Genomic DNA, 7,500 nt, shown 5'->3' on the forward strand with positions numbered 1-7,500 from the left:
TTCTCAAATGCTTTGCCCATTACATCCAGCAGACAGATAGGCCGATAGGATTTCGGCACCATTGGATCTTTATCAGGGCCTTTCCTGATAATTACTACTTCTACAGTTTTCCACTTTAGTGGATAATAGCCCTTTGTAAACAGATGTTGTAAATACGACTTAATGCTGGGGCGACCAATTGTGCGAGTCCCTGTAAGATCTCCACAGGGATCCCGTCAGGACCCGGCGCCTTCTTCTTTGCAAAGGTGTAGATAGTTGCTTCTACCTCCTCTGCTGAGAAAGGGCACACGTTTTTATCGTTAAGATACGGAATCGAGAGCGCCTGGCGTATTTCCCGCTGCTCGTGCGAGTCTTGGTCTTCGATGTCATCTGGCAGTAATGTGTCCAACAGCAATCTTGCTGTTTCTTCCCAATTCTTGGTCGTGTCACCATCCCCAGCACGTAGTGTGGACAACATCATGGGCGATCTAATTTTTTCTCGAACGATTTTGTAGGGAACTCCCCAAGGGTCTGTTCCCAGCTGATCGTTCACAAATCTTTCCCAGGATTGGCGCCTTGTAATGTCTAACTGATCCTTGTATCTCTGCTTCAGACGACGATAAATACGCAGATGGTATTGTCGTTCGTCGTGGGCAAAGCTCCTTTGATAGTTGGTTCGCGCCCTTCTGACCGACCGTTGGACCACAGTCAATTCAGGGGTCCATGGGGTGGACTCCCTGCAGATGTATCTCGCTATTCGAGGTACAACTAGTGTAATAGCCGTTTGCACGGAGCTTACCAGCTCCTCCACAGCTTCATCAATATTACCTATGTCCTCCCCGAACTCAGGAGGACTGAACACCTGCACGAGTTGGTCCCAGTCTGTCCGCGCATAGTTCAACCATTCCACCCACTCGCCTGACACGTGCGATGGTCGTCACTATTTCAAATGTTATACAGTTATGATCACTGACAGTCAGGTGTTCTCCAACTTGCCAGTTATGGACGTGGGGTGCTGCCCTCTCGCTTGCTAGTGTGACATCAATATTTGATGTTGCACCCGCCCTCCCTGAGTAGGTCGGGGGGGTACCCAGAGAAGTGTAGTACATGCATGTGTGTTTGCATATCGTAGTTTTAATAGTTTTGTTCAATACTATAATCACACTCATGGGGTTCCCACCCGAGGAAACCACCTGTGCTGTTGCGGGAAAACCAGGGACTCGACCCGCACAGGAGTTCGGTTCTTGTATCAAAAGAACATCTATTCCTTCTTGTTCCACTACTTTCCTTAACTCATGAGCAACCATCTGGCTGCGCATGGCATTGACTTGTACCACTTTAAATATCGCCATAATCTGTTCTTTGGATAAGTCTATCTAAGAACATTCGGTGGGTTGGACAATCTTTAGGTCCACCACACTTGCGGCCTCGTCTTCTGCATGGTACACATACTCCTGCTTTTTCCTTATTAGGACAGCCTTTCTTAATACGTCCAGACAGGCCACAATGGCCGCATATGACATCGGGTTGCGTACAATACTTATTCGTATGATTAATGTCCTGGCATTTAGTGCATCTCGGCACCACCAGGTAATCTTTTATGCTCAACGCAGAGTAGCCAACATACAACCGACCCATTCTCGTTAGTAACTTCCATAAACCTGGCGAGACTTCTACCACATGGTGTACTGTCAACTTCTCACGTGGACCTACTTTGAAACGTAACTTGAATTGTTCATCAAATTCTCCTCTTGAGATGTTTACATCAAAATTTTGTGTGTATATTGAGTCAAAAAGATTGTCTGCTGACATGAATGTATGCACATCATACAGACACATCAAAGGTCGACGCTTGCGAGGAGGTTCACACTTCACTTTATTACTTAATTGTTCATTGTGTAATATCTTTTGACAGTCCTCTTGTGAGGCCGTTTCTACTATCAGCACATTCTTTGCAGTACGTACATTATTTATCTTTATCTTGTCCTTCTTAGGATGAATGCACTTCACAAATGCTCACTTAACAGCTTTAATGTCATCGCCTGGTTTAGGTTTTATAAACACTGTAGGAGCAACTTTTTTGATGTTCTCCTGTACGGTTTCTTTTGCTGTCGGTGCCTTGGCAACTGGGGCTCTGGCAACCGCAGCATAAGTCCGGGCCGGTTGGCCTCTGAGTCTTTCATTTTCTTTTACTAGTTCGGTTACCCTACCCTCTAACTGAGAGTGGGCGATTGCCCAGTTGGCTACAAAGTCCCTAATATGGTTAATAGCATAATTGCTGATCTTACCATTTTTGATGCTAGTATCCACCAATCTCAGAATCTTCGCATGTCGCTCAGCGACAGACAAATTCTCTAGGCTCGAAACTTTGCAAGTATCTAACGCATTACCACTCTCTATATTCTCAGCCATTTTCATTATTAGGGAGTGTAAAAGTGGAGGCCCGTCTCTTGCCCCGGACCGGCCTCTCTGGCATGGGGGGAGGCTATATGCAGCTCGCTCACCAGTCCCGCCCCTTGACCAAGAGCTATCAGTAACTGAGCTGCCAGGTTTAGCACGCTGTGGGTACAGCGCACTAGTCCTCTTCAACAGCCACACCACCACAGTTTTCACCCACTCCCTTATTGGCGAATGCCACCCGCATTCCGGGAGAGCGGATTCACTATCCGTCCTTCGCCCCCTACTAGGGCCAGGTTCCCACCAAAGGCCAAGGACCCGGTCCTACTCAGGTGCCGGGCCAGTCCCCCAGACGTTCGGAGGTCTGGACTCATCTAACCTGACCGGGGACATGTCACCACGCCTCGGCTTGGCAGAGCATGCCTTGGCGTCCAAGACAAGGCGAGCGCCCTTCGCCGACTTGGGGCAGGATCCCACCATAGCAAGTGCAGCCATCAGAACCAGTGTACAAGTTGCTCAGCACACTGTCGCGCCCCTACCCTTCAGTTGCCCGAAAGCTTAACAGCTCCACCTCAAGAAGGCAGGTAAGGGCACTTGGGAAGGAGAGGCTGTTTGGGACGCATCATTCCCCTCACTGTCTTTTACCAACCGAGAGCCTGCACAACTTGAGGGCCCACAGTGTGAGACAGCCGGAGCTAGTAGATAGGGACAGCGGGAATCTCGTTAATCCATTCATGCGCGTCACTAATTAGATGACGAGGCATTTGGCTATAAATATCCGTCTTTATTCACGTATGTGAACATACAAAAAGAACATTACCCATATGGGTTTACAAAGGACATAGACATAACATACACTAGACATGACAGGAAAAATACGCGAATAAAGAGGCGTCTTGTGCCTGTGATAGGCGCCAGGCAGCAGCGCAAAGAAACATAAATTGGGCCCTCATCCGACACCAGTCCGGTCCATCGTGCGTGTAGTAGCAGTCATCGTCTCGAATCTCCTAGCAGCTATCACAGTACCAATGAGGACCTGCGTGGACATGGCCGCAAAATGATGGTCTTTGAAGCCTAGCCTGTGCAGATCGCGTGCAGAGGCAGGTGACCACACACCCCTCCATGAGATCATTGCCGAGGTTGTGGTGACGTGCTGGACTGCTGCGTGTAGACCTCTAACTACCTGGCGGACGGCTTCCCTGTCATAGACCGCGACTTTCTCCTGGTGACATTTGTCGACATCCAAGTTAACGCCCACAACTTGGGCATCGACAATGTGGGCTGCATCGCCACGTACTGCCACGATGTCCGGCTTCTTTAGGCCCTCTGATGTTTTGACGTGAGGCTCAAGATGGACGTCAAAGCCTCGGCGACGAAGGCCTTGCGCAACATAAGTTGCCAAGGCATTATGTCGCTTAATGCGGGCGTCATGACTCCTAAAGCAGTGCTGGACAACGTGGTTTGCAGTTTATTTGGCGACGCAGCCTGCCTGGCAGTTGGTCTCCCCAGAACGACCACGAAGCAGCCTCGCCCGTGTTGGGAGGGCATTGATTCTGGTACGTATACAGGAGATAGTCGCGGCCACTAATATAGCGCCGGGGGTTATCCATCTAGCTGTGTTGCCCTGGTGTTCGGGCTGACTTCCTCAGGGCAGCGCCGTCCACCGATGAATGCAGCCGTTCAGCCCACATCCGGCCAAGCTGGTTGCTTGACCGTATGGCTCCGTCGTTCCACCGCAGATGTTGCTCTAGCCTCCCAATTTCACGCCCCAGAACGTCTTGTGTCGGCCCATCCAATAGGACTCCCAGAGCTCGCATGTTGGCGAGCCGATTCCAACGCAGCAGAGGGCCAAGCCAACGAGCTGATGGTACTCCCAATCCCCCAGATGGAACAGGGGCGTGGAAGTACGCAACAGGGGTGTCCGCTGGCAGGCACAGCCAAGTTCTAAGCGCTGTGCGGATGGCAATGTCTACTGCTGAGAGAGCCCCAAGGCGGGTCCTGGAGAGTGCCAGTCCATGGTGGATCCCTGGCAAGACAACCGTTCTGAGTGCGTGAAGACGTTGTTGAGGTTTCAGTGGTGCCCTGGACAAGACGCTCAGCTGTCGCTCGACCTCCCGCCTCGGATGGAAGAGGCTACGTCTGCTGGTAGAGAACTCCAGACCAAGATACCGGAAAGTGCTCTCAACTGTCAGGGCAGGAATGGTGGTATATCCTGCCTTAAAGGTCGTGGTTCCATCGACCTTAACTTTCTTCTCGCGACCAGAGGCCACGAGAGCGAGAGTAAAGCACTTTCCGGGATTGACTTGAAGGCCGAGGTCCCCAAGAGCAGATGTAGATGCATCGATTAGGTCCTGGAGCCCTCCTTTAGTCTCAGCGAACAGCAGGAGGTCGTCGGCGAAGGCGACAGCGTTGAGGTGTCGTCCCATGATGATGTTGGCACCAACATGATGTGGGAGGCGAGCAAGCATGAGGTCCAAAGAAAGGTTAAACAGGATAGGGGAAAGAGGGTCACCCTGCCAAACACCCCTCGAGGGCCGCACTGGACCCAGCGACTTCTCTGGACCACAGATCACCGTTGCCCCCTCCTCGTAGCATCCCAGGATGTATCCAACGAACTCGTCAGGCAGACAATGTGCCCTCAGGGCAGGCCTGAGGGCACAATGGTCCAGAGAGTCGAATGCCTTGGACACATCCAGGGACGCGACATACAGGGAACTACAGCTCACCGTGGCCTCAGTCATCGCCAGGTCCAACAAGAAGGAATTGTGCAACATCCCATCCTGAGGAAGGAAAGCCCGCTGACGTCCGTCCAACACACATGTTCGCATCAGACGACCCGCCAGGATCTTATGGAAGACCCTGGCGAGGACTGAGCAAATCGTGATCGGGCGGAAGTCAGCGGGGGATGCTGGGGCGGCCTTCTTGGGCAGCAGGGAGGTACGGGCTTGCAGGAGTCGGGATGGGAGGCGACGGGTTAGAAGGAAAAGGTTTAACGCTTTCAGGAGGACCTCACGGGGAAGACGACGGAGCTGGGCAGGTGTTAGCCCATCAGGGCCCGCGGCAGAGCGACGGGGTGGGAATGCTGCAGCGATGTCCTCCAGCGTGATGGGTGCCCACAGCTGTTCAAAGGGCACCTCAGCACGGGACGGTAACAGCTGGCTATCTAGACGGTCTACCCAGCCAGATGGCCGCCGGGTAAAAAGATCCTTCCAAAAATCAACCAGCCCAGGGATAACAGGTGGTTGATAGAGGAGTGTACCGTCTAGAAGGGCATTAATACACCGCGCCGCATTCTTGGAGAAGGTACGCTGGCAGATGGAGTACTCCCACTTCCGCCGGGCTCGCTTACAGTCTGGTGGCTGGGACATCTGCTTGGGGGCGACAGGGTTGTGGGACGCCTCCTTACTACCTACGACATCAAGGGCAGGTGACAACATGCCCATGATGACAGGTCTCGAAGCAGTTGGTCCCAGCGCCAAGATTTCATCTATCGAGGTATACTTTGGCCCTGATGGTGGTAAAGCTGCTAGAGCCGACCAGATAGCTTGGTCGACCAGATCCTCAGGTGGAGGTGAGGTCTCAGGTCTAGAAGGTAACCCAGCAGTCGATGCAGCAGCCACAGATGAGCGTGGCCGCTCCGCAGAGGCCGAGAGAGCAGCGACAAACTCAGCAACCTGGTTCCTGTAGGCTCCCGCATGATGCTGACGCTTGATAGATTCAAGTGAGCGGTGCGGGAAGGTCTTAACTAACTCTTGGTTCAGGAACCAGGCGCCCTCGAGTGTCAGCACTGCTTCGGCGTGGGCCAGGCGTAGAAGTTCTTCACTAGACCACCTGCCCTTTGTTCTCTGGATATTGACCTCTGCGTTGACTGCATCAGGATGAGCCCGTCGGCAGTGGACACCAAGACCAGTCTTGGTGCCAAAGCCACGATGGCACTCGGGGCACTCAAAGGCTGGCAGGGAGACTCGAGCCGGACCGGTAACATCGGATGGTGGCCCAACAACTGGCGCAGCACCTCCAGTGGGAGGACCGCTACCTATTCTATTCCGTTTGGCGGGGCCAGCTTAAACAAGAGGCAGGGGGCAGGCAACCCCCAAGCCCCAAAAATTCACCCTGCTCTGTCGGTCGGAAAGCTCTGAGAAGGCACAGAGTTCTGTGCCTCCCCACGGCTCCCCTCACGACTCTCGCCACGTGAAGGCCAGAGATAGGATTTCCCATTGAGAGGACCTGTATGTGACGCATGATATGAGCTTAAGAGAGTCATAGTTACTCCCGCCGTTTACCCGCGCTTGCTTGAATTTCTGAACGTTGACATTCAGAGCACTGGGCAGAAATCACATTGTGTCAACACCCGCTAGGGCCATCGCAGTGCTTTGTTTTAATTAGACAGTCGGATTCCCCCAGTCCGTGCCAGTTCTGAGTTGATCGTTGAATAGCGGCCGAAGAGAATCCGCGCCCCTGCGCACCCCCGGAGGAGCACGCTAAGGCGGACGCGGCCTCGCAGCAAGGAAGATCCGTGGGAGGCCAAGGTACGGGACCGAGCTCGGATATTGCACGCAGGTTGAAGCACCGGGGCGCGAACGCCGCGCAGGCGCCCCATCCTGCACCGCCGACCAGCACGAGGCCGACCAATGGCGAGAGCAGACCACGCCCGCGCTAAACGCCCGCACTTACCGGCACCCCTACGGCACTCACCTCGCCCAGGCCCGGCACGTTAGCGCTGACCCACTTCCCGACCAAGCCCGACACGCCCCGATCCTCAGAGCCAATCCTTATCCCGAAGTTACGGATCCAATTTGCCGACTTCCCTTACCTACATTATTCTATCGACTAGAGGCTCTTCACCTTGGAGACCTGCTGCGGCTATGGGTACGAACCGGCGCGACACCTCCATGTGGCCCTCTCCCGGATTTTCAAGGGGAAGATCGGGACACCGCCGCAACTGCGGTGCTCTTCGTGTTCCAAACCATATCTCACTGCTAGAGGATTCCAGGGAACTCGAACGCTTATGCAGAAAAGAAAACTCTTCCCTGATCTCCTGACGGCGTCTCCGGGTCCTTTTGGGTTACCCTGATGAGCATCTCTAAAAGAGGGGCCCGACTTGTATCGGTTCTGCTGCCGGGT

The sequence above is a fragment of the Schistocerca americana genome, chromosome 6 (assembly GCF_021461395.2).
Source record: "Schistocerca americana isolate TAMUIC-IGC-003095 chromosome 6, iqSchAmer2.1, whole genome shotgun sequence".
NCBI classification, from domain to species: Eukaryota; Metazoa; Arthropoda; class Insecta; order Orthoptera; family Acrididae; genus Schistocerca; species Schistocerca americana.